Source organism: Ranitomeya variabilis, chromosome 6 (genome assembly GCF_051348905.1).
Source record: "Ranitomeya variabilis isolate aRanVar5 chromosome 6, aRanVar5.hap1, whole genome shotgun sequence".
Taxonomy (NCBI): domain Eukaryota; kingdom Metazoa; phylum Chordata; class Amphibia; order Anura; family Dendrobatidae; genus Ranitomeya; species Ranitomeya variabilis.
This window is the reverse complement of record NC_135237.1, coordinates 439,336,729-439,362,442: the sequence shown is the minus strand read 5'-3', so window position 1 is coordinate 439,362,442 and position 25,714 is coordinate 439,336,729. Positions and strand designations below refer to the sequence as shown.

At 42.5% G+C, this 25,714-nt stretch overlaps 2 long non-coding RNA genes across 2 annotated transcripts in view; one reads left to right on the top strand and one right to left on the bottom strand.

Moving 5' to 3' along the window:
• Positions 1-25,714, top strand: part of LOC143782675 (uncharacterized) — an 85,522-nt gene that overhangs the window by 21,076 nt on the left and 38,732 nt on the right. The gene's annotated exons all lie outside the window — the stretch shown is intronic.
• LOC143782674 (uncharacterized) lies at positions 14,596-15,080 on the bottom strand. Its single transcript, XR_013217018.1, has 2 exons — positions 14,771-15,080; positions 14,596-14,723 (listed from the first exon to the last, which is right to left on the bottom strand). It is a non-coding gene; the product is annotated as an uncharacterized LOC143782674 (long non-coding RNA).

Genomic DNA, 25,714 nt, shown 5'->3' with positions numbered 1-25,714 from the left:
AGACACATGCACATTTGTGGCCTGCTGGAGGTCATTTTGCAGGGCTCTGGCAGTGCTCCTCCAGTTCCTCCTTCCACAAAGGCTGAGGTAGCTGTCCTGCTGCTGGGTTGTTGCCCTCCTATTGCCCCCTCCACATCTCCTGGCCTCCAGCCTCTGGACACTACGCTGACAGACACAGCAAACCTTGCATTGATGTGCCATCCTGGATGAGCTGCACTACCTGAGCCACTTGTGTGGGTTGTAGAGTCTGTCTCATGCTACCACGAGTGTGAAAGCACAACCAACATTCAAAAGTGACCAAAACATCAGCCAGTAAGCATTGGTACTGAAATGTGGTCTGTGTCCCCCACTTACAGAACCACTCCTTTATTGAGTGTGTCTTGATAGTTGCCAATAATTTCCCTGTTGTCTATTCCATTTGCACAACAGCATGTGAAATTGATTGTCAGTGTTGCTTAGGAAGTGTTGCTTAGGAAGCAACACTGACAATCAATTTCACATGCTGTTGTGCAAATGGAATAGACAACAGGGAAATTATTGGCAACTATCAAGACACACTCAATAAAGGAGTGGACAGTTTGATTTAACAGAAGTTTGATTTACTTGGAGTTATATTCTGTTGTTTAAGTGTTCCCTTTATTTCTTTGAGCAGTGTATATACTAGAAATAGGTGACATTTGAATGAATTGCGCCTGCACAAGTGACATTCACGTCACCGCTATTCCCCAAGCAGGCGCAGTAACAGCCGCATCGTTACCGCGCATGCGCGGGTAGAGCGCGGAGTTGTGGCTGTTACTGCGCATGCGTGGAAATAGCAATGACGTGAATGTCACTTGCGCAGGCGCAGTTCGTGGCAGCAAGGCCTGCGCAAGTGACACTGCCGCGTTGCCTTATGGGATTCGGGGACAGTGGTCGGAAGTCCCAACTGGCGATTATTATATAGGATGTATTCTATGTGCATATATCTATTGTATCTATTCTATTATAACCTGTCAGTGTGATTTTACTGTAGTGGCACCCTACCCGTGCCCTCCGTTCTGCTGATGACCTGAGGATAACATCCTCAATAATCAGAACCTCCGACTCCCGTCTCCAAGACTTCTTGCATGCTGTGCCAATTCTTTGGAATGCACTACTCAGGTTAATTCGATCAATCCCCAACACTCACAGTTTTAAGCGTGCCCTAAAAATACATTTCTTCAGACTGGCCTGCCACCTCAACACATTAACTATCTCTGTGTTGCCCATTCAATATTTTCACCATAACCAGGTTCCTCGTATCATGTTCTCATACGCTTTATGCTATTAATAGCCCTCTGTGTTTGTATTGTTAAATATTCAGGCTGATAACCGATTCATGCAGCATTACATGAACACCCAATTTCTTACACTATGGCTGGTCCGAACAATGAAAGCAATTGTTACCATCCACCTTTCGTGTCTCCCCTATTTCCTCATAGATTGCAAGCTTGCGAGCAGGGCCCTCATTCCTCTTAGTAACTGTTTTGATATATGTGTTTATTGTTATGCTGTAATGTTCATTGTCTGTACAAGTTCCCTCTAATGGTATGGTACCACGGTCAGGAACCAGCAGCGCTTTGGACGCAGCACATATCCGCTCTCTCCAAAGCGCTGCCGGCTTTTGAACGCAGGTGATTCCGCATGTGTTCATTGAACCATGCGGAATCACCACGTCCAATACATTGGACGGGAAATTTATCTTGCAGAGACTGAGCGTCTCCGCAAGATAAATTCACATGCTGCAGTCTGGAAAGAACTGCTGCATGTCCGTCTCTGCAGGGAAGCCAGAGGCATCCGTGCACGCAAAATGGAGGTGGGATTTCTTCAAATGCCATCCTCTATGCTGTAACATCTGGCCACTGCGAGTTGGACGCTGCGGATGTACGCAGCGTCCAACCCGCAGCGTTTACTGACCATCGCAACATACTCTAAAATGTAAAGTGCTGCGGAATATGTTGGCATTATAGAAATTAATTTCTTATTATTATGAATTGCTGGCTGTTCAAAGGATCTAGAGGTATGGTTCTACAGGAAGTAGGTTTTTTTTCTCTGGGGGCACTCAACTTTATTAGCATGCACAAAGAGACACAAGTTAGCCCCAAAAACGATTGAAACAAAAACGCACCAAAACCACAACAAAAACGCAAACAAAAACGCCCCAAAACATGCGTTTTTTTTTCCTGCCAAGAAATCAGGTTTTGCTGCAGAAAAAAGAGCAGCAAAAATGCCCAGTGTGAACTTAAACAGATGTTAATCAAGCCTGCAAGGATGTAATCAGGCGAGGAATAATGTGGCGCATTTGTGCTTCTGCAGCCTCATTTACATAAAGATTCAAAGTATATTTTTCTTAGTGATGTAATCTTTTTTTGCGGCCTGGTGGGTATGAACTTGTCTTTTACTACCCGCCCCAGCTATGTAATCAGTTTGGAGATCCTAAAGTGAATTTTGCATGGATGAACCCGGGACCAGGCTGGATATCAGGGAAACAAGAGCTTTACTCATGGGAACAAGTTTTATATGAAGACGTGTTCCCACATGCATCCTACCATGAGTAAGGCTCCTAGGAGCTGAAAGGCATAGGTTGTGAGGCTACTGGAGGAACCGCCGTGACCTGCACTTTTTAATGATTTTTTCAATAAATCTTGGATCTTATCCTGCTTTGCTGGATTTTTCCTCTTGTTTTCCTAAAGTGCCTGACTTTTACAGCCATAGACGAAATATTTGCTTATTTTTCTAAAATATTGCTAACCATTATCTATGCGCCGTCACTACTTTGTTTTCTGAACGAGTCTCAAACTGTGTGAACTGTCGCTCCTCCTGTCTGATACACACTGTGATGTCAGAGGTGCTTCAAAGTAAGAAATGCCTTCCGTCTGACTCATCCCAACAATCTCATAATCAGTCTGTGTCCAGACAGATATAGAACATGGTGACCCCGGAATTAAATATATAAGATGTGCCGTAATGTTGTCTTCTCACTTCTCAATGTTTCATTTTATCCAACAGAAAAATGGAAGTGCATAGTCAAAGAATGTTATACTGTGAGTCATCCCTTCTAAAGATTTATACCACTCGAGCACCTAGCCACCGCAACTGAATAGTAAAATTCTATTTAATCATAATGTGGATATCCCTATAACCCTGCTTAAGTTAGAACTTAGCAGGAAAGTATCAGAAACTGCACAGTGAGGGCCAGGCTTAACGGGGTTGTCTCAAAATCAGTAATGGTTAAAATTAAGGAAGTGTTTGTAAAAACCAACTACTCTGTAATTTTACCCCTATTATATAAACATCTGAATGAGGCCATAGTGTTTCTGCACTCCTAGGATGCTTCTATAGCATTGAAGAGAGCCCAGTTTGGACTAGTGACGCAACCATGCCGCTTGACTAAATTGTCCACTTTCAGTAGCTCGCCCCCCAGACAAAAAAAACACCTTGAGAACAACTCTTTAAATGTATCCTCAAATATACAGTACTCTATGTGCCACACCATACTACAGAGACATATCTTATTAATACACTATCTCATGGAACATAGCCCATGTTGTCAATGAGAAATAACCTCTTTTATCAAATTCCAAGCATATACTACTGTTTACCAGAAAACTTTCATCAAATTAATGCTGCATGAATCAGACACTCTCTGAGCGATTGCAGCCAGGTACGTTCCACTCTGAAACATTGCTGCGTATGAGAGTAAACATACTTTGAAAAGCTGGACGTGGATTGTGTGTCTCAGCTGATGAGTCCCATGCGGTACCCTTTTCAAAGTATGTTTATTCTAAAATGCCTCAGCGTTGTGATCGTGCAGTCAGTGCCAGTGTGCTGCCCGTGGTTCAAACACCATGAATCTGATGTCCGGTTCCCAGGGACGTGCACAGAATGAAAAGTGCCCTCTGCAAGTTTAGCATATGGGCCTTTTGCAAACCAGTAGCCTATCATAATTCCCACTTTCACCTACTTTAGAGGGATCAGTGGACTGCCTTACCTCTTCGACCGCTGTGTGGCTGCACAGATTGCACCAATGGTATATGAGCCCACAGACATAGTAAATTGATACCAAATTTCACTATATTTCTTAAGGTACCTTCACACTAAACGACTTTGCAACGATAACGATAGTGATCCGTGACGTTGCAGCGTCCTGGATAGCGATATCGTTGTGTTTGACACGCTGCAGCGATCTGGATCCTGCTGTGATATCGCTGGTCGTTGCTGAAAGTCCAGAACTTTATTTGGTCGTCAGATCGGCGTGTATCGTCGTGTTTGACAGCAAAAGCAACGATGCCAGCAATGTTTTACAATAGTAACCAGGGTAAATATCGGGTTACTAAGCGCAGGACCGCGCTTAGTAACCCGATATTTACCCTGGTTACCATTGTAAATGTAAAAAAAAAACAGTACATACTCACCTTCTGATGTCCGTCAGGTCCCTGGCCATCTGCTTCCCGCACTGACTGTGAGCGCGGCCCTGCGCTTAGTAACCCGATGTTTACCCTGGTTACCCGGGGACCGGCATCGTTGGTCGCTGGAGAGCGGTCTGTGTGACAGCTCTCCAGCGACCACACAGCGACGCTGCAGCGATCGGCATCGTTGTCGATATCGCTGCAGCGTCGCTTAATGTGACGGTACCTTTAGAGTGCGCAAGCATTGTTGACTACTGAACGATGTGGCATATGCAAGACGATAATTTCCTAACGCTGGCCAGCGTTCTTTTTGTGTGAAATTGGAGCCCCTGTCACATTAATATGATGAGTGCAGCAGTAGCTGATGTATGCAGCGGAGTCACAGTGTCGCATATGTAATATATTCAGCAGTCGCGGTGTCTCCAGTACATACATCATGTACATAAGAGTCTCAAGTGTATCATTTGTGATATATAAACAGTCTTTGTGTATTATATGCAATGTATATACAGTTTGGGTGTATCCTATGTGATATATACAGCAGTGTTGTATATGATGTATGCAGAGTTTCAGTGTCTTCTATGTGTTACAAACAGCAGTCCGGGTGTATCCTATGTGATGTATATTCAGCAGTCTCATTGTATTCTATATGTGTTATATAGCACTGTGTGTCTCCTATGTGATGTATGCAGCAGTCTCAGTGTATTATATGTAATGTATACACAGCAGTCTCGGTGTCTCCTATGTGATGTATGCAGCTGACCTCTCACGGCATGAGTTCTATGAACACTACTTGAGCAGTGTTGAATTTCCCACTTTAACCATGTCCTCCCGATTTTCCTTGCCTTCTTCCAAGAGCAATAAGTTTTATTTTTCCATCAATATAGCAGCATGAGGGTTTCGTTTTTTGTGGGACGAGTTTTTGAATACCATTCATTTTACTGTACAACATACTGGAAAATGTGAAAAAAAGTCCAAGTGCGGTGAAATTGCGAAAACAAGTGAAATTCCACAATTGTTTTTTTTAAATTTACTATGTTTACTATATATTATAACTGATATGGCATTATGAATCCCCAGGTCAGTGTGAGTACGCAGATACCAAACATGTATTTTTTTTTTTTCATTTAAGTAGTGAAAAAAATGCCAGCATTTGTATGAAACATTTTATTTTGCTTATCGTATATACTCGTGTATAAGTCAACCCGAGTATAAGCTGAGTCACCTAATTTTGCCACGAAAAACTGGGAAAACCTATTGACTCGAGTATAAGCGTGGTATGCATGGTTCCTTATCCCCATCCTTGTATGCATGGTTCCTTATCCCCATCCTTGTATGCATAATTCCTTATTCCCATCCTTGTCTGCATGGCTCCTTATTCCCATCCTTGTCTGCATGGTTCCTTATTCCCATCCTTGTATGCATGGCTCCTTATTCCCATCCTTGTCTGCATGGCTCCTTATTCCCATCCTTGTATGCATGGCTCCTTATTCCCATCCTTGTCTGCATGGTTCTTTATTCCCATCCTTGTCTGCATGGTTCCTTATTCCCATCCTTGTATGCATGGCTACTTATTCCCATCCTTGTCTGCATGGTTCCTTATTCCCATCCTTGTCTGCATGGCTCCTTATTCCCATCCTTGTCTGCATGGCTCCTTATTCCCATCCTTGTCTGCATGGCTCCTTATTCCCATCCTTGTATGCATGGCTCCTTATTCCCATCCTTGTCTGCATGGCTCCTTATTCCCATTCTTGTCTGCATGGCTCCCTATCCCCATCCTTTTATGCATAGTTCCTCATCCTTATCCTTGTATGTATGGCCCCCATGAGAAAAACATAAAATAAAGAAAAACATCCTACTTACCTTCCCTGTGCACTTTCGCAGCATCTCTTTCCGGCTTCCAGCAGCTCCTGCGGCCGGGTGATCACATGTCACTGCTCATTAAGATAATGAATATTCACCTCTCCACTCCCATAGGCGTGGAGTGGAATGAATATTCTTTCCCTTAATGAGCGGTGACATGTGATCGCCCGGCCGCAAGAGCTGCTGGAAGCCAGAAGGAGATGCTGCAAGGACGCACAGGGAAGGTAAGTAGGATGATTTTTTATAAACTGGAAGCCAGTGACTGCAGATGTAACTCTGCGCGCTATAAGAGAAATTAATATTTATTGCCAGTGCAGTAAATATTAATTTCTCTTTAGCAGCAGGCACAGGCTTTAGCCGCAGCCTCCTGTGACCCACCCACTCCCCCACTCCCACCATAAACTGGGACAATGACTCGGGTATAAGCCGAGGGGGGCATTTTCAGCACAAAAAAATGTGTTGAAAAACTCGGCTTATACACGAGTATATACTTTCCGAAACCCGTAGCGTTTTCATTTTTCAGGATCTTGGGCTGGGTGAGGACTTATTTTTTGCGCTGTGAGCTGATGTTTTAATTGATACCATATTGGGTAGATACAATGATTTGATTGCCTTTTATTGCAATGTTGTGGCAACCAAAAAAACATAATTCTGCCAGTTTGATTTTTTTCTTGTTGCGCTATATATCGATCAGATTGATTTATTTTATATTCTGAGAGATTGGACATTTCTGAATTCAATGATACCAAATATGTGTATTTTTAATTGTTTTATTTTCAATGGGGCAAAAGGAAGGTAATTTGAACTGTTGTAGGTTTTTTTCTTATTGTGTGAAGGAAGAAATTAAGAAAGAATCTCCATTTTTGTGCTTTTCGACTCCATTTTGTTGTTTTGATATAAATTTTGTTAGTAGGCTAAACTTTACCGCTGGTATGAGACCTTGATTGTTGCAACTTGGGCAGAACATGAGACTGAGGGTATGAGACCTTGATTGTTGCAACTTGGACAGAACATGAGACTGAGGGTGTATTGTTCTACAAAACTTTGACGCACAGATTGTTCCTGTATTCTTATAGGCTAAGAACCGTGAGCGTGTTCTTATGCTGATTGGTTGAAGTGTAATTTCTATGACTGTGATATAGTCATGCAGAATAAACGGGGGCCAGAGATCAGCTCGATCCCCCATACAGAGACACACGTCTCCGTCTGGTCATTTTCAGTTGCCGGCAACACTTTATATATTAATTTGGAAATCACTGGGTTAACCGTGAAGGATCACTTTAAATCCTCCCTCAACAGTTGGTGCCGAAACCCGGGATCCAAGCAGGAACGCCTCTGCCCCCCGGAGGACAACAAGACAAAGGACCCTCGGACCAGACGCAGGCACTGGAAAATTGGGACTGATCATCCCCCACAACAACCACGGTAAGTTGGCAGTTATACTGTCCAGACTGACCGTTTGGTGTGGTTTTCCTGTGTTTGTTGCTGCAAAGAGGATCTGAGGTTTGTCCCCGGAGGTGGGATGATTCTAGGGTGGAATCATATAGAGGTGTAGTTCCGTTGGAAGCCCAGTGCTTGAACCGTACCTCATAAGGGACGGACACCCCGGATTAACCAGTGATGTAATTCTCTTTACAGTCAAAATACCCTGAATTCCTGATCACTGTTAGAATCAGGAGCGGTGAGGTGATCGAAGATTGGGTAGGATGCGTAACTCAGGAATACATAGATATATATGTGTATGTCCAGGGGCGTCCGGAGGGGTTAAGTCTGAGACGCCCTCCTCCTTTCACTGAGGTGATCGAAGATGGGTAGGATGCATAACTCAGGAATATATTGATTTAAATATTTCCAGGGGTGTCCGGAGGGTTGAGTCTAAGACGCCCTCCTCCTTTCACTGAGTACCGCGATTTTGGGTTGTCCTAGCGGGGGACAGGTAAAAACCCTGAGTGGAATAGGCCACACAGCTGCTCTGGTAACTATACACGACCAAAAAGGGGTATTTCGCTTTAAAGGAGAATCAGTTCGTGGAAGAAGAAGACTTTGAATTGTGTGATAAAAATTAGATATTGTTAACCCAAAGAAGGGAAAAGAAATCTGTCAGGAATGCAGGGAAAATATTCTCAATCTGGTATGTGAATTGTGCGATGAAGATTTTGTAGAAATTAATTAAGTCTAAGAACTGCTGTGATTCTGTTTCTGTGTTTGTCTTTAAAATATCCGATGGGCGGGGTCGAGCAGCTGCGCTATTGTTTTCCTCCTTTCTCTGTGTAGAGGAATGCTGTGATCCTCTCCTGTTACTGCCCCCTCCTTACCAGAATGTGGCTGCATTCCAAGGTTTCTCTGTATTTTCTTGGTGTAGATTACGCGCTGGTAGATTTGTGTCTTGTTTAAGGCGACAATATTGTTTTGAAGTACAAAGAAATATTATAATCTGGAAAATTGAAGGTGAAATCTAGTGTCTAGTTTTAGAAGGAAATTTGTAAGTGACTGGTAAAAGCAAGTTGAGTGGTTGATATATAGCAAATTGAGGATCAACAGAGAAAGTGAATTCTAGTTGTTTTTGTTACCGTTACGTTGAAAAAGGAAAGTTGTCTACTCCTATGATAAAGTCTGGATGTTTTGTGGTACCGGAAGGAATTGATAAAGTCCCTGCTTGATGATAAGGTCCCTCCCCAGGAAATCAAGCCTCTTCTCCCGACCGTAAGCTCTGTGGGTTGCCAAAACTTAGTGCGCCTCCACCCTATGATCCGGCTGCGTGGATCTGTGATGTATGCGGAGTTACTAATTCCCAGTGTAGAGAGGTCCATTACAATTGTGAAGCAAAGAAGACCCGGAGTTGTAGCCCCCACCTTTCCCTTGCTAAACGCTGACAGCCCCCCCTGACAGCCCCCCTTTTCACAGCTGCAAGGACGAAGCTTCATTCCTTATCAGAGTTCAGCCCCTGCCCTCCCCACCTTACACAAATCTAGTCTCATACTAAGATATCCCTTTTAACCCTGTCTGGGAATCTCCCTCCCCAGCCCCATGTCAATTCTCAGATCAAGAGCTTGTTTTAATTAGAGTAGATAACAGACCCAATAAATATACTCTTATAAAACCTAACCCTGTGGGACCTTTCCCTGAAGTTACTGCTCAGTTCGTAATCTCTCCCTCATGTCCGGTAAATTTACTGGGGGCAGATTTATTATCACAGTTCCGCTCCAGAATACAATTCCAAGATGATGGTCACATGGTCCTTACGTTATATAACCCCTCTGCAGATGAATATAATGAGATCTGTATCCTACATGCCCTTCCCACAGTTATGATGGTCCTGATAGACCCAGATTCTCCCCCAATAATGCCTGTAGAACCAGTAAAAGTGTTTCTCAAACCTGGTGCCCCTTTTTCTAAAGTCCATCAATACCCTTTGAAACATGATCAGGAGCAGTGCCTCAAGGGGCAAATACAAATGTTATTCGATAATGGTGCCCTGGTACCCTGTGTTTCCCCATGTAACACGCCCTTGTTTCCCGTTAAGAAAAAGACCCCACCCGGCCAACCCCTTGTGTACCGGCTGGTACAAGATCTACAGGCATTTAATGCAGTTACTGTTCCAGAAACTCCGGTGGTGTCTAAGCCACATACTCTTTTGTCCCAGATATCTCAGGATGCTGCTTGGTTCATGGTTATCGATCTTGCCAATGTCTTCTTCAGCATTCCATTACACCCAGATTGCCAGTTCTGTTTGCATTCATTTATCAGGGATGACAATTGATGTGGACAGTTATGCCAAGGGGGGGCCAGTCATAGCCCAAGAGTGTCAGGCCTACCTTGCCACTTATGGCCCCTTGCAAACAGGAGAGACTATGGCCACCCCACACGATGTATATAGTATCCTTGATCAAGTACAATCTGGCCACATGTCCATGGCTAGACAGCTGCGACTTCAGTGTGCTATTCTCATGTCTATTAATGTGATTTTAAAAAGGTGCGCTGTCCTGAACCCCGCTACTCTTCCCCTAGTTCCTATGGATCCAAAGGGGGGAGGAGTAGGTGATATAAAAAAGGACATTCTTTCTTTCTAGAATGGATCCAGAGGAACAAGATTAGGTTTCCAAACCACATGATTGTCTGAAATTGATGTCTCAGGAAACGGCTGGTCTCTAGTGTGCCTATTCTAATGCTGATTTTGAGCTTTTTGTAGATGGATCCCGTCACCAAGATGACCAAGGACGCTTCTGTACCAGATATGCTGTGGTCTCAGAACATGAGGTAATCAAGGCAGAGTTAATGCCAGCTCATATGTCTGCACAAGAAGCAGAAGGTAAGACTGTAAATATCTACACTGATTCCAGGTATGCTTTTGGCATTACACACGGTTCTGGGCCTATCTGGAGAGCCAGGGCTTTCCTGACAGCAAATGGCCACCCCTTTAAATATGCTGAGGCAGTCCAGCAACTTATGAATGCACTACAGCTTCCCACCCAAACAGGCATCATAAAGGTAAAGGCACATACCAAAGGCACTGATGGATGGACAAAAAGGGTAATGCACTGCAGCAAGCACTCCTGTGGCCTCTCAAGTACATCACCTAGACACCCCACCATCTCCACTTGTGTTGAAAGACATCTTAGCCCGGTTACAAGAACAGGCAAGTAAGGAGGAGAAAAATAGGTGGCAAAAGATAGGGGCTTGCTCTGATACCGTCACTGGACTATGGGGGAGGGGTGAAAAGGTCTGCCTACCACAGGTACTGTACCCAATGATGGCACAGGTTCTGCACGGGAATGTGCACCACTCGAAGACGGCCATGTGTGACACCCTACAGAGACAATGGATTGCCCCCGGGGTTTTCCACCTGCGCAGAAAGGCAGGTACAGAGCTGCATGATATGTGCCACACATAATCAGAGTAGGACAGTGAAAACCCCATCCAAACACACTCCCCGGCCCCTTTAACCAATTCCAGAGACTGCAGATTGATTATATTCAGTTACCCAGGGTAGGGACGTATGAGTATGTGTTGGTCTGCATTGATTTATTTTCAGGTTGGCCAGAAGCCTACCCAGTTGCCAAAGCTACGGCTAAGACAACGGTGAAGAAACTGATGGCTGAGATCATATGCAGGTATGGAGTTCCTGAAGTCATTGAAAACGATCGGGGTTCCCATTTTACTGGAGAGATCATGTCAGAGGTAATGGCAGCACTGGGGGTAAGTCAAGCATTGCATACTCCATCCACAGAGTAGTGGAAAAGTGGAAAGACTAAATGGAACTCTTAAGCTTAAAATCCAGAAGGCAATGACAGAGACTGGTAAACCATGGACAGAATGTCTCCCTCTAGCTTTGTTTTCAGTAAGATATACCCCAAACAGGAAGACAGGGCTGTCACCGTATGAGATTCTGTTTGGCAGGGGCCCCAATCTTGAATGTTTCTTTCCACAACAGTTGCAGCTCAAGTACCAGGACTTGACTAGCTATGTGCAGGCCTTACATGGACACCTTGTCAAAGTGCATTTAACCGTTTTCAGTTCTTTTCCAGACCCAGACAAGGTTCCTGGACACCATCCCTTTGTGCCAGGAGACCTGGTGTATGTGAAAAAGTTTGTGCGCAGAGATTGTCTCCAGCCGAGATTTGAAGGACCCCACACGGTGATCCTGGTCACCCCCCACTGCAGTAAAATTTGAAGGAAAGAGCACCTGGATCCACGCCTCACACTGTAAAAGAGACCGAACCAGTGTTTAGTCACAGTAGTGACTGAAGGGAAATGTTGCTGTTGTTTTTGATCCTGGAACTGAGGGCTATCCTCGCCCCTACCTCTTTGGTCCCTATTGTAAAAATAAGAATTCTGGTCCCACTATACTCTGGGTAAACCTGACAGCCCCGGTGAATATCTGGCGATTTGATTTCTGTAATGTAGTCAAGTGCCCCGAGACTGAACGGGTGGTAGAGGGGACCATCCAGTTTTATATATGTATTACCAGAAATGACAACGATAATTGTTATTATTAGACTGATGCCGCCTGGAATACAGGGGATGATTGGGGATATAAACCTAGCGAAGCCATGTTCCCTAAGGATAGAACGGGTAGGAGTCTCCGTGAGAGAATGCATCTAACAGACCTTCTGCAACCACTTAGGGGCTGTAAATGGGGTAAAAGTTGTCACCCCCCCCTCCTAAATCTCGAAAGCCCCCAATCTGCTGATCTGCAGACATTTGTACTGGGAAGGCATTATAATTATGTATTTAGTAGTGGATACCATGGGAATTTAGGCCCAGGTGAGCGTTTGCAAACTGTAGTCAATGAAGTGATCCCCATTCCAGGTCTCAGTTGGCAAGAGGTTTTCTCCATAGAAACACAAACAGCCCCAAGGAAAAACCTATGGTTAGAATGGGTGAGATACAATGTAAGAGTCCAGAATATCTCTGTAGGATGTATTGCTTGTGCTGCTGCGAATACACACCTATACACACATGCATTGCTTTTTCCTGATGACAACACCACTGCCTGTGTCATGAACTTGTTGAAAGGTTTGAAGTCCACTGATTGCCCAGATTACGTCCCACTAATTCATGAGGAACCTAAACTAAAGGTCCCAGGAGAAGTAACCGTATTAGCTGACAATTACACCTGCTATAATTCCCACGACACCACAGGTACACTAGTAGGGATCTTCGAGACAGGTTTCTGCAAAGGGAGCAGTTCTCTAGATACTGATTTGTTAACCAAACATACAGAATATATGTACGACATTTATTGGTTATGTGGAGATGGTAAGCTCCGTCCTAGGTTGCCTAATGCCTGGATAGGCCAATGCACCCCTGTTAAACTAGCCATGCAGTTCAAGATTTTACTTTGAGATCCAAAGATACCTGATGAACCTACCAGAAAGAGGAGAAGTCTCGATCAGCTCTACATGAGTTATGAAGAAGATCCAATAATATATATTGATGCTATTGGGGTGCCAAGGGGGGTGCCTGACCAGTTTAAAGCCCAGAACCAGATTTATGCTGACTTTGCTTCTATAATCCCACAGGTGCAGATTAATAAAAATGTTGAATGGATCAAATATATATATATATTACAGAGAACAAAGATTTGTTAATTATAGCTGTGATGCCTTTTAGGGTATAGTTGAGGATTTGGGCCCTAACACTTGTATGACCCGTGCTGCAACCCGACCTAAGAGAATTACACTGAATCCTGTCCAGACAAGATCACATGCAGTGATATAAGAAGCTGACACAGGATTGTGGTTGGTGGATACTGGAGACATTAACTTTTGGGAGTAGGCTGACAGTAATCCTTTTGGGAAGGAGCTGTAGACCAGCATGTCATGTCGCCCCCACCACCAGAGAACCAACCACATCAGGTAGGGTAAGACAGATACATGAGTATTATCCCTGGAGGCCCTCTGACTAGCTATGCAAAAACAATTGGCTGACCCTGAGAACCAACCTTTCTCATTTTACAAACAAATAATGATAATATGATGGATGTATTAGTGCACCTAGGCAGGCCTAGGTAGTTAGTGAAAGCAACTCCGATTGGCACCTTCCTCAATCAAGAAGTAGACCCACCAGAGTACGATGGTACTGATCCAGGGGAGATCCCTAAGTATGTCCCCCTCAAAAGAGTAGACAGAACCCCTCATTCTCAGATGATGCTAAGAGACTTAGTTTAGGGACAGTGGGAGAACTCCATGTGAGGTTAGTGAAGGGTTCAGCTGCCTGGAGGCCTCTCGCTAGGGGAGAGTTTCTGAGGTGTCTGGATGAAGAAATCCACCTCCCCTTTTCCCATCACATGGACAGTCTCGAAGGATCTTTCTTTAGGGGAAAAACTTAGTATTTAGGGGGGATTGTCAAGGTGAAAATATATTTTCTTATATACTTTTTGTACTGCCATACTCTTATACTGTGAAACGATAACTTTTTCCTATGCTTGCAGATATAACTGTATTTAAAATGGCTGCCAGTATTCACCTTTATCCTTGTTATGTATGTAATACTAAAACTTGTTTTTTTGGTGTATTTCTGTGTGTATTAGGAAATTCTGCACTAGGATAACTAATGATGAAACCAAAAGCGTTGCTATCTCTGCTCTTCTCTACACCGATTTCACAAAGTTATCTGATGAAGATGTTGAAGCCAAGCGCATGGCTGTCTTCAAAAGATCCCCACTACTGTTATCAATAATTGTTATTCGTAAATTCTAGTATACAGGGGGGACGGGTACGCCGCAGCAGCCATGTGAAGACCAGTATACCCCTCGAGCTTAGAGCTTGGGATAGTATCTCTGATGCTGGACATTAATTAACAAAATTTATCTAGGGGGGAATGTGAAGGAAGAAATTAAGAAAGAATCTCCATTTTTGTGCTTTTCGACTCCATTTTGTTGTTTTGATATAAATTTTGTTAGTAGGCTAAACTTTACCGCTGGTATGAGACCTTGATTGTTGCAACTTGGGCAGAACATGAGACTGAGGGTATGAGACCTTGATTGTTGCAACTTGGACAGAACATGAGACTGAGGGTGTATTGTTCTACAAAACTTTGACGCACAGATTGTTCCTGTATTCTTATAGGCTAAGAACCGTGAGCGTGTTCTTATGCTGATTGGTTGAAGTGTAATTTCTATGACTGTGATATAGTCATGCAGAATAAACGGGGGCCAGAGATCAGCTCGATCCCCCATACAGAGACACACGTCTCCGTCTGGTCATTTTCAGTTGCCGGCAACACTTTATATATTAATTTGGAAATCACTGGGTTAACCGTGAAGGATCACTTTAAATCCTCCCTCAACAATTGTAAAAACTTTATTTTTTCTTTTTACTGTCATCTCTGTTCACCCTAGGAGACTTGAAGCTGAGATCGTGTGATACATATAGGACGTTGTCCTATGAGCATCGGCCACAAGCCGGAGTTCACAGGAGATTCATAATGGCAGCACAGCTGTCATGACAACCCTTCTGTGCCCCGCGGTCATGTGACAGTGCTGCCGATGGGCAGGATTTGTGATACTCTTCTGGCTGGCAAGTGGTAAATCCCACCCACAGCTGTTAAAGGCACTTGATGGCTGATTAAATCAGTCATCAAGTGCGGAAAAACTTCAAGGTCGTGAAGGGGTTTTGCATCTGTGTTCAGAACAACTTACTGCTGCGTTCAGTTCTTTACAAAACCTATCATCACAAAAAGTCAACTGTTCTGGCTGACCAACACAAACCTGGAACGAGCAGCAACATCATCGACACCACCTAACTTGTCATACCTTACCAAAGAGAAGCAATTACAGCCAAAAAATTAGTTATGCTGGAAGGGTGTTGGCGCCAGAGGTGAGTATAGCTTTTATTGTGTTACAAGATGAAACACAGTGATCGAGAATGGGTTGTCTGAGTAGGGGACACCCCTTTATCATTACCATGGCGAAGGAAAACTGTTTTTTAAAAAGTGTATGTTTTTTGCCTCCATTAAACTACCACACTGAACAGGCAATGACATCATAAACCAAACTTGCATGTCTAGTTGACAGGGACAATACTGACTGATTAAACCAAGCCATACACATACGGGGGGAACTAGAAGACATTTTGGAATGAAGCTATCCATTCCCAACTACTTGTAAAACATGGAATATTAATATAGTAGAATCAGCTAGTGTCATATTTAGCCACGAAAATATCCCCTGTTGTGGCAGGACTGTATCACCACTACATGGACAGATCTCATCTTATAGGATACAAGTGCAGTTTTTCTACATTCACATCTCAGTGAGAACAATTTTACAAATTCTACACCAGTTATATATTTGTTCTAATATCCTATTTACTAGCTAGTGTGATGGTCTTTGTTTTTTATTTGATTTTTTTCACTTTTTGTACGGTGTATCACATGGGTCTTGTATCGGACCTCAAGCTGCTGCTCTAGATATTTTACTTATTCATGAGCAACTATCCTGTTACCTTACACTGTACATTTCTAACTTTTAAGTTAATAATTTTGTATTATATTATAAATATCCAAATGACCCTTGGCAGAAAAAAAGTTTCTCACCCCTGGATTAAAATGTGGGGGCAGATTGGCGACTGTACACCACAAATGTGAAGGGAATGGAGCCTCAGCTTTGCAGACTGTATATTAATCTATCAGCTCCTCGTGGTACTGGAATAGTTTTGCTGCAAACTTTTTTATTGATTTCATTCCTTATACTGTAGAACATAATATAACCATAGTGGTTCAGTGAGCGCCCCATTAGCAGAGGTTTACTGTATTTCTGTATTTGCTCTTCCTACCATAGATTGTTTTCATTTACAAAACAGTATATGTTGAATATCAACATTAGCTTCATCAAAGCTATAGCACAAAGAGAAATGAACAGGAACCTTTGTTCTGCCATATACAGATAAAGGCTGGGCCGTACCTGGATTATAGAAGTGCTGCACTAACCTGCAGATACAGCAGTCATAGGTGTGGCTGTGAGTCATGGAGTCCCCATAGAAACCGGCCTGTTTTCTTTTGTATTTGCTGCTTTATACCTGGGGGGAAATAAAAAGTACAGAGCAGACTGCAGTAATGTAAAATCATTTTTTTAAATAATTTCCTACTTAGGAGTTACCAGCTGTACGTCATGGTTTGCTGTGATGGTCTCAGAATAGATGTGTCGGAGTTTATGGACATGTTTTTGGTTCCGGTGCCTGGCTACAGTTTTGTTGAAAAGTTAAATTAATAATTTCTCTCCTAAAATAAAATAATAAAATCTTTAAATATACTTATTCCGGAGAAGGCCTGATGACACTATGGCAATTGTCATTCGGGACTGTGGAAAAGCTGGATGAGAAGTCTTCTTAGTTAAGGTGGCCATACGCATTAAATAGAAGCATGCTGGGCATGAAGTACAGTCTAGTAAACATTGACACAGCCATATACAGTATATACTCAAGTATATGCCAACCCCATTATAAGCCGTGGCACCTAATTTTGCCATGAAAAATTGGGTAAACATATTGACTCAAAAATAAGCTGGGTACGCATTGTCCCCTCACCCTATCCTGGTATGTATGGCTCCCCGGTCCCTGTCCTTGTATGCATAGCTCCCTGATCCCTCTCCTTGTATGCATGGCTCCCTGTCCCTGTCTTTCTATGCATGGCTCCCCTGTCACTGTCCTTGTATGCATAGCTCCTCAATCCCGTCCTTGTATGCATGGCTCCCTAGTCCCTGTCTCTGTATGCATGGCTCCCCGGTCCCTGTCTCTGTATGCATGGCTCCCCGGTCGCTGTCCTTGTATGCATAGCTACCTTGTTGCTGTCCTTGTATGCATGCCTCCCCCATCCCGTCCTTATATGCATAGCTCCTTATCCTCTATCCTTGTATGCATGGCTCATTATATCCTTGTATGCATGGCTCCTTGCATGCGTGCCCTCACTGCATCTTGTTCCGGTGCCAGCAACTCTTCCTGATGAGCAATCATGTTGCCCAGCTCATTAAGATAATGAATATTCACTCCACGCCTATGGGAGTGGAGAGGCGTGAATAATCATTACCTTAATGAGCGGGGCCACGTGATTGCTCGGCTGGAAGAGCTGCTGGCGCCAGAACAAATGAGATGCAGCTAGGGCACGCAGGGAAGGTACATAGGATGTGTGCTGGAAGACGGCGGCTTTCACTGTGTGCTATTGCAGAGAAATTAATATTCACTACCAGCGCAGTGAATATTTATTTCTCTTTAGCAGCAGCACAGGCTTTAGCCACAGCCACCAGCTCCTGCCTCTGTGACCTGCTGCTCCATCGCTTCCCCTCCTCCACCATCTTTCTGGGACAATTGACTTGTGTATAAGCCATGTGTGGGCATTTTCAGCACGAAAAAATGTGCAGAAAAATTCGGCTTATACACGAGTCTATACGGTAATTTACATCCTGTCTCATTTCTGATGTTACATGGGTTAGGTGGCAGCAGTTGAACTTTTCTGTACACACTATACTTTACAATGCAGTTCTGCCTTTTTGATTTGGTTGTGGTGTTAAAGTTCAAGCCCCCCGGGAAACCCATCTGAGGAGGTCATTAATCTGAGTATTACGTTTTATTACACTTCCTTATAAATTAAGAGCAATTAAACTAATCAAATATGTTATAAGCTAATTATCATCTGTAGAATGTAAGCCCGCAAGAGCAGGGTCCTCGCCCCTCTGTATCAGTCTGTAATTGTTAGTTTGCTTACTGTAAGTGATATCTGTAATTTGTATGTAACCCCTTCTCATGTACAGCACCATGGAATCAATGGTGCTATATAAATAAATAATAATAATTATAGTCTACAGTGTGTGTCAAGATAGAAAGCTCGAACATGGGACTGCTACTCAATATGAAAATTACAAAGATATTGACTACTGCCAGGTACGACTAGGACACATTTGAGATGGACGGCGATGAACTGGAAGTTGTAAAGGACTTCAACCTACTTGGATCAATAATCTCTCAAGATACCATGAAGAAACCGTAAGTCAGCAGGCGAATAACTATGAGCAAATCAACAATGAAGTTACTGGTCTTCAAATTGAGGAGCATGTCACTGGCGATGAAGAAACGGTTCGTAGATAGTCTGGTCTTTTCTGTAGCAACAGATGGGTGTGAAACCTGGACGATAAAGAAACAAGATAGAAGAAGAATCAATACTTTTGAAATGTGGTTCTGGAGAAGGATGTTATCAATATCATAAATAGCAAGAAGTACAAACAAAATATTTTGGAACTAATTAAGCCAAACATGTCTTTCGAACCAAGGAGCACCAAGGTACGATTTGCCTATGTTGGACACATCATACGAAGAGAGCAATCACTGGCTGGAAGAATAGAAGGAACAAGGCGAAGAGGAAGACCAGCAACCCAATGTATTGATACAATCAAGATAACTGCGGAGAAGACTCTGGTGGACCCAACTAGGTTTGTACAAGATAGATCTTCCTACAGAGTGTTCATGATCAAGGCGAAAGCCGTTAAAACAATAAAAATAATATATTACAGGGTCCAAATAACGGGTGCACCAAAGTTAGTAAACAATTAAAAGGATTAGTAAACAATTAAAATTAATATAAAAACATTATCGTATATTTAAAGGAACATTTTAGCTTAACCATTTAGCCTTTTTTTTACCTTAATGAGCAGGCCAAAGTTTTGAAATCTGACCCCTGTCAATTTATGTGATAATAACTCTGGAATGCTTCAACAGATCCCACTGATTCTGTGATTGTTTTTTGTTTTCGTGCTATATTGTACTTCATAATACTGGTAACATTTGTTCGATATGACTTGTGTTTATTTATGAAAATATTGGAAATTTGGCAAAAATTTCAAAAATGTTGCAATTTTCAAACTTTTAATTCTTATGCCCTTAAGTAAGAAGTTATGTTACACAAAATAGTTAATACATAACATTTCCCACATGTCTACTTTACATTTGCATCATTTTTTAAAGATTTTTTTTTTGTTAAAAGTTTGAAGGGTTGAAAATTGATCAGCAATTTCTAATTTTTCCAGCAAAATTTTCAAAGCCATTTTTTAACCCCTTTCTGCCATCGGACAGAATAGTACGTCCGATGGCAGAACCCCAGGTTTGTTTCAGGCTCCAGCGGTGAGCTCGCATCAAAGCCGGGACATGTCAGCTGTTTTGAACAGCTGACATGTGCCCGCAATAGGCGCGGGTGTAATCGCGATCTGCCCGCGCCTATTAATTAGTTAAATGCCATCCGGTCAGAAATGCAGGCATCAGTGACCCCTGTTACATGATCGGGGTCATCGGTGAGTCGGCATAACAACCAGAGGTCTCCAGCAGACCTCTATGGTTGTTGATGCCAGATTGCTATGAGCGCCACCCTGTGGTCGGCGCTCATAGCAATGCTGTAATTCTGCTAAATAGATGTGATCTGAGCATCGCCTCTATGTAGCAGAGGCAAATGAGTTATGGCAGCTTCTAGCCTCCCAACCTGTTCCTGGGGTTGTGGGAGAGGGACCTCTTCCTGTTGGACCAGCTGTCATCGATGTGCCGTGTCCCTTTTTGGATACTGTACATCGACGATATCCTTTTTGTCTGGCAGGGTAGGGCCATCGACCTTGAACAGTTCATTGGGTGCTTGAACAGGAATGATCTGAACATCACACTCGTGAGTGGGATGTGACTAAAATTAACTTTTTGGATGTTACCATTAGTAAGGATCATAGTGGGAATGTCCACACGGATATATTTCGGAAGGCAACTTCCACCAATACATTATTAAATGCCTCTTCATGCCACCCCCGCCATATGGTCTCCTCTAAACCTGTGGGGCAGTTCCTCCGCCTTCGCCGTATTTGTTCAACAGAGGTTGATTTTGAAAGGCGGGCATGGGAACTCAAGATACGGTTCCTTGAACGTGGGTATAGCAGACGTATTATTAAAAGAGCATATCACAGGGCTAAACATTCTGCTCGTGATCGTCTGCTGTACAAACCACCAGGTCTTGGGGCCGGTGGTGGGGATGGCCAACTTAGATTTATCAACTACCTTTCATCCTTATTCAGACAGGGTGAGATCGGCATTAACCAGGGCATGGCCTATTTTACAGGTAGACCCAATTATTGGGAAATTTCCCCCTAAAAGTCCGTTGATTACATTCAGGCATGCTAAGAATTTAAGGGATTACTTGACAAGAAGTCATTATGTAGGACAGGGGCCGAGAACATTCTTGGATATGGATCCTGTTGCGGGTGGTTGTGTCCCGTGTGGCCGTTGCGTGGCGTGTTCCAATGTGGAGAGAAGTAACTCCTTCTCTAATTCCGATGGTTCAAGAAATTTTACAATCAGGAAGAGAATTACTTGTACAACCAGATATGTTTTTATATCATGCGACATGCCCGTGTGGACTTGTCTATATTGGCATGACAACAAAGCAACTCAAAGTTCGGGTTAGAGAGCATGTCTTAGGGATTCAGACGGTTGCGACCCACGAGGACACGTCCACCCTCAAAACCATTCCGAGACATTTTAAAACCATTCATTGATATAATAGCACCCTATTGAGGGTGCGCGGTATCGATGTCTTGGATATTAACATCAGAGGGGGAAATTTATTTAAACAGCTTGGCCAGATGGAATCGCGTTGGATTTGGACAATTGATCCCCTGGGACTCAACGAAAACATTAACTTTGGACCATTTTTGTAGTCACCTACTCGCTGTGTAGTGATGTATTCCCGCATCTTGTTTGTAAATCTCTTTGTATTTTAATATTTTTTATTTTCTATTTATTTATTGTTTAGGTTCGTTGTACAAGATGTTTGGAAAGTTGGGAGTGTCCTATACTATCAAACTCTCCATACTTTGGCGGCGATCAACATTATTGTGATGAATATGTCTGTTAGGTTTTGTCTAGGGTCTTTAGGAGTTGCTATAATTATGAGCACGTAGCCAGATGTCGTTTTGATATATTTGGATTTGTGGTGTGGATACTCTTGACATCTAGTAGTGGGCAGTATATGTGGGGATGTATCGTGTTGGGATGGATGTGCCTTGCCTAAACTGATGTGCCTAAACAGTGATCCCATGTTGAAAACTAGACCCCTCAAGGAATGTATCTAGATGTGTGGTGAGCACCTTGACCCCCAGGTGCTTCATGGAAATTTATAAAAAAAGAGATGTGAAAATTAAAAATCACATTTTACCCACAAAAATGTAATTTTAGCCCCAATTTTTTATTTTCACAAGAGTAAAAATGAACCCCAAAATATGTTGTGCAATTTCTCCTAAATACGCCGATACCCCTGTATGTGGAGGAAAACTACTGTTTTGGCACACAGCAGGAAAGGAAGGAGTGTCATTTTGGATTGCAGACTTTGATGGAATAATCTGCGGGCGTCATGTCTTGTTTGGGGAGCCCCTGATGTGCCTAAACAATGAAAAAAACCCACAAATTACCCCATTTTGGAACCTAAACCCTTCAAGGATTTTATCCAGGGGTATAGTGAGCATTTTGAATTCACAGGTACTACACAGAATTTGATAACATTAGGTTGTCATATTGAAAATTTTCATTTTTTTAACAAAAATGCTGTTTTAGCCCCAAATTTGTAATTTTCACAATGGATAATAGGATAAAATGGACCCTACAATTTGTTGTCTAATTTGTCCTGAATACAACGATACTCGATATGGTTGTCGTTGTGGTCAAAAACTTCTGCTTGGGCACATGGCAAGGCTAGGAAAGGAAAGAGCGCTATTTGTCTGGGATTGTGAATGTCTGTGTTGAAGACCCCATAACATGTGAAAGCCGCAAAAAAAAAATCCACAAATGACTACACTTTGGAAACTAGACCTCTCAAGGAATTCATTTAGGGGTGTGATGAGTATTTCGATCCCATAGGTGCCTCACAGGATTTTATAACATTGAGAAATGGAAATATGATATTTTGGTGGTAAAAATACATTTTTTGCATTTCCTGCAAATTTGTCAGGTACACGAGGATTAACTGGCGAAATTAGACCCCACAATTCATTGCGCAATTTCTCCCAAATGCAGTGCTGACCCATATATTGCCAAAAATTACTGTTGGTCACACATCAGGTATGAGAAGGAATGAGCACTACTTGGCTTTTGGAGCACAGATTTTGGTATAATAGTTTGCGGGCGGCATTTTCAAAGCCCCAAAGGTGCCAGAACAGCAAAAACAAAACAAATTTTAAAACAAATTGCACCACTCAATGAATTCATCTACAGCTGCAGTAACTATTTTGTAACATCCATGCCAGGCTCTTTTTCTGGAGATTTGCAAATCTGCTAGTCTGGTAACCATACATTTTGTCCCCCATACAGTGTAGAGCCCACATATATTGTAGGGCTTCCATACATTGTGCCCAGCTTGTGCTTCTGGTGATATGCACACATAAATGAAGTGCCTACTGTCCATTACAATAATGCCAAACATGTAGCCGCTTACTGTGATTTAGGCACAGTGGAGCTCAGAAGGAGGGGGGGTATTTGGATTTAGGAGCTCAGAATTAACTGGATTTTATTTGATTGTGCAGAAGCAATGTATCCAGTAATGTGGGAACCCCCTATAGTTCCAGTGACAGGTGACGGACCTGAGTGGGTGCTGGTTTTGTGCGGAATAAATTAGGGATTTTATTGGTAACGGTTTGGGGTACATAATATTTTTCGATCTCTTCCACTATAAAGCTGGAATCCATTCTTGTGTTCTACTCTGAGCACTCATATGGGGGTTTCCCTGTAAATCCCGCAAAAATGTGATTCAGACGAAACCTCTAATGGGACTACCCACCATAATGAGGCAAATGGAGACACTTCATACTCTATTTGATATCTGCTCTGGTGGTGTCCATCTTTTTAGGCGTTCACAAATCTGTATTCGTCCACACTTGTGCACTAAAAATACACCAAAAATGATGGGACACCGCTGTAACAGAGACCGGGCCAAAGTGACTCCATCTGTCTCATGAATTTTTTTTTGTCTGAATTGCGATTATGGGAAATTTACACGGAAACCCTGACGTAAGCGCTCAGTGGAGAGTGCAGGATAAATGTGAGTTGAGCCTTATTTTGATTTTTGGGAGGTAGAATGAATAAATAGACAGCAGTACGAGAATAGTTCTTATTTTTAGTTTTGCGCGGTTCACCGTGTGGTATAGTTGATAATATAGATTTATTCTTCAGGTCGGTGCGATTACAGCGATACCAGCTTTATATTTTTTTTCCTTTTTTAACCCCTTCACCCCGAAGCCTGTTTTCAACTTCCTGGTCAGGCCATTTTTTTTCAATTCTGACCACTGTCACTTTATGAGGTCATAACTCTGAAACGCTTCAACGGATCCTGGTGATTCTGAGGTGGTTTTCTCATGACATATTGTACTTTATGATAGTGGTAACATTTCTTCGATTTGACTTGTGTTTATTTGTGAAAAAAATGGAAATTTGGCGAATATTTTGAAAATTTTGCAATTTTTAAACTTTTAGTTTTTATGCCCTTAAATTAGAGAATCAATTCATACAAAATAGTTAATAAATAACATTACCCACATATCTGCTTTACATTACCACAATTTTGGAAACATAATTTTTTTGTTAGGAAGTTTTATAAGGGTTAAAAATTGACAAGCGATTTCTCATTTTTACAACAAAATCTGCAAAACCATTTTTTTTAGGGACCACCTCACACTTGAAGTGACTTTGAGGGGTCTATATGACAGAAAATGCCCAAAAGTGACAGGATTCTGCACCCCTCAAGGTACTCAAAACCACATTCAAAAAGTTTATTCAGGTGCTGCACAGGAATTTTTGGAATATTCAAAAAAAATTGAACATTTAACTTTTTTTCACAAAATTTTTACTTCAGATCCAATTTGTTTTATTTCACCAAGGGTAACAGGAGAAATTGGACCATAAAAGTCATTGTACAATTTGTCCTGAGTATGCCGATACCCCATAAGTTGGGGTAAACCATTGTTTGGGCATATGGCAGAGCTCGGAAGGGAAGGAGCGCCATTTGACTTTTCAATGCAAAATTTGCTGGAATTGAGATCGGACACCATCTCGTGTTTGGAGAGCCCCTGATGTGCCTAAACAGTGGAAACCCCCACAAGTGACACCATTTTGGAAAGTAGACCCCCTAGGGAACTAATCTAGATGTGTGGTGAGCACTTTGAACCCCCAAGTACTTCGCAGAAGTTTATAATGTAGAGCCGTAAAAAAAAAAATCATTTTTTTTCACAAAAATTATCTTTTCGCACCAAATTTTTTATTTTCCCAAGGGTAACAGGACAAATTGGACCCCAAAAGTTGTTGTTCAATTTGTCCTGAGTACGCTGATACCCGATATATGGGGATAAACCACTGTTTGAGCACATGGCAGAGCTCGGAAGGGAAGGAGCGCCGTTTGACTTTTCAATGCAAAATTGGCTGGGATTGAGATTGGAACCCATGTCGTGTTTGTAGAGCCCCTGATGTACCTAAACAGTGGAAACCCCCACAAGTGACCCCATTTTGGAAAGAACACCCCCTAAGGAACTTACAGTTAGGTCCATATATATTTGGACAGAGACAACCTTTTTCTAATTTTGGTTATAGACATTACCACAATGAATTTTAAACAAAACAATTCAGATGCAGTTGAAGATCAGACTTTCAGCTTTCATTTGAGGGTATCCACATTAAAATTGGATGAAGGGTTTAGGAGCTTCCGCTCCTTAACATGTGCCACCCTGTTTTTAAAGGGACCAAAAGTAATTGGACAATTGACTCCAAGGCTATTTCCTGGACAGTTGTGGGCAATCCCTTCATTATGTCATTCTGAATTAAGCAGATAAAAGGCCTGGAGTTGATTTGAGGTGTGGTGCTTGCATTTGGAAGGTTTTGCTGTGAAGTAAACATGCGGTCAAAGGAGCTCTCCATGCAGGTGAA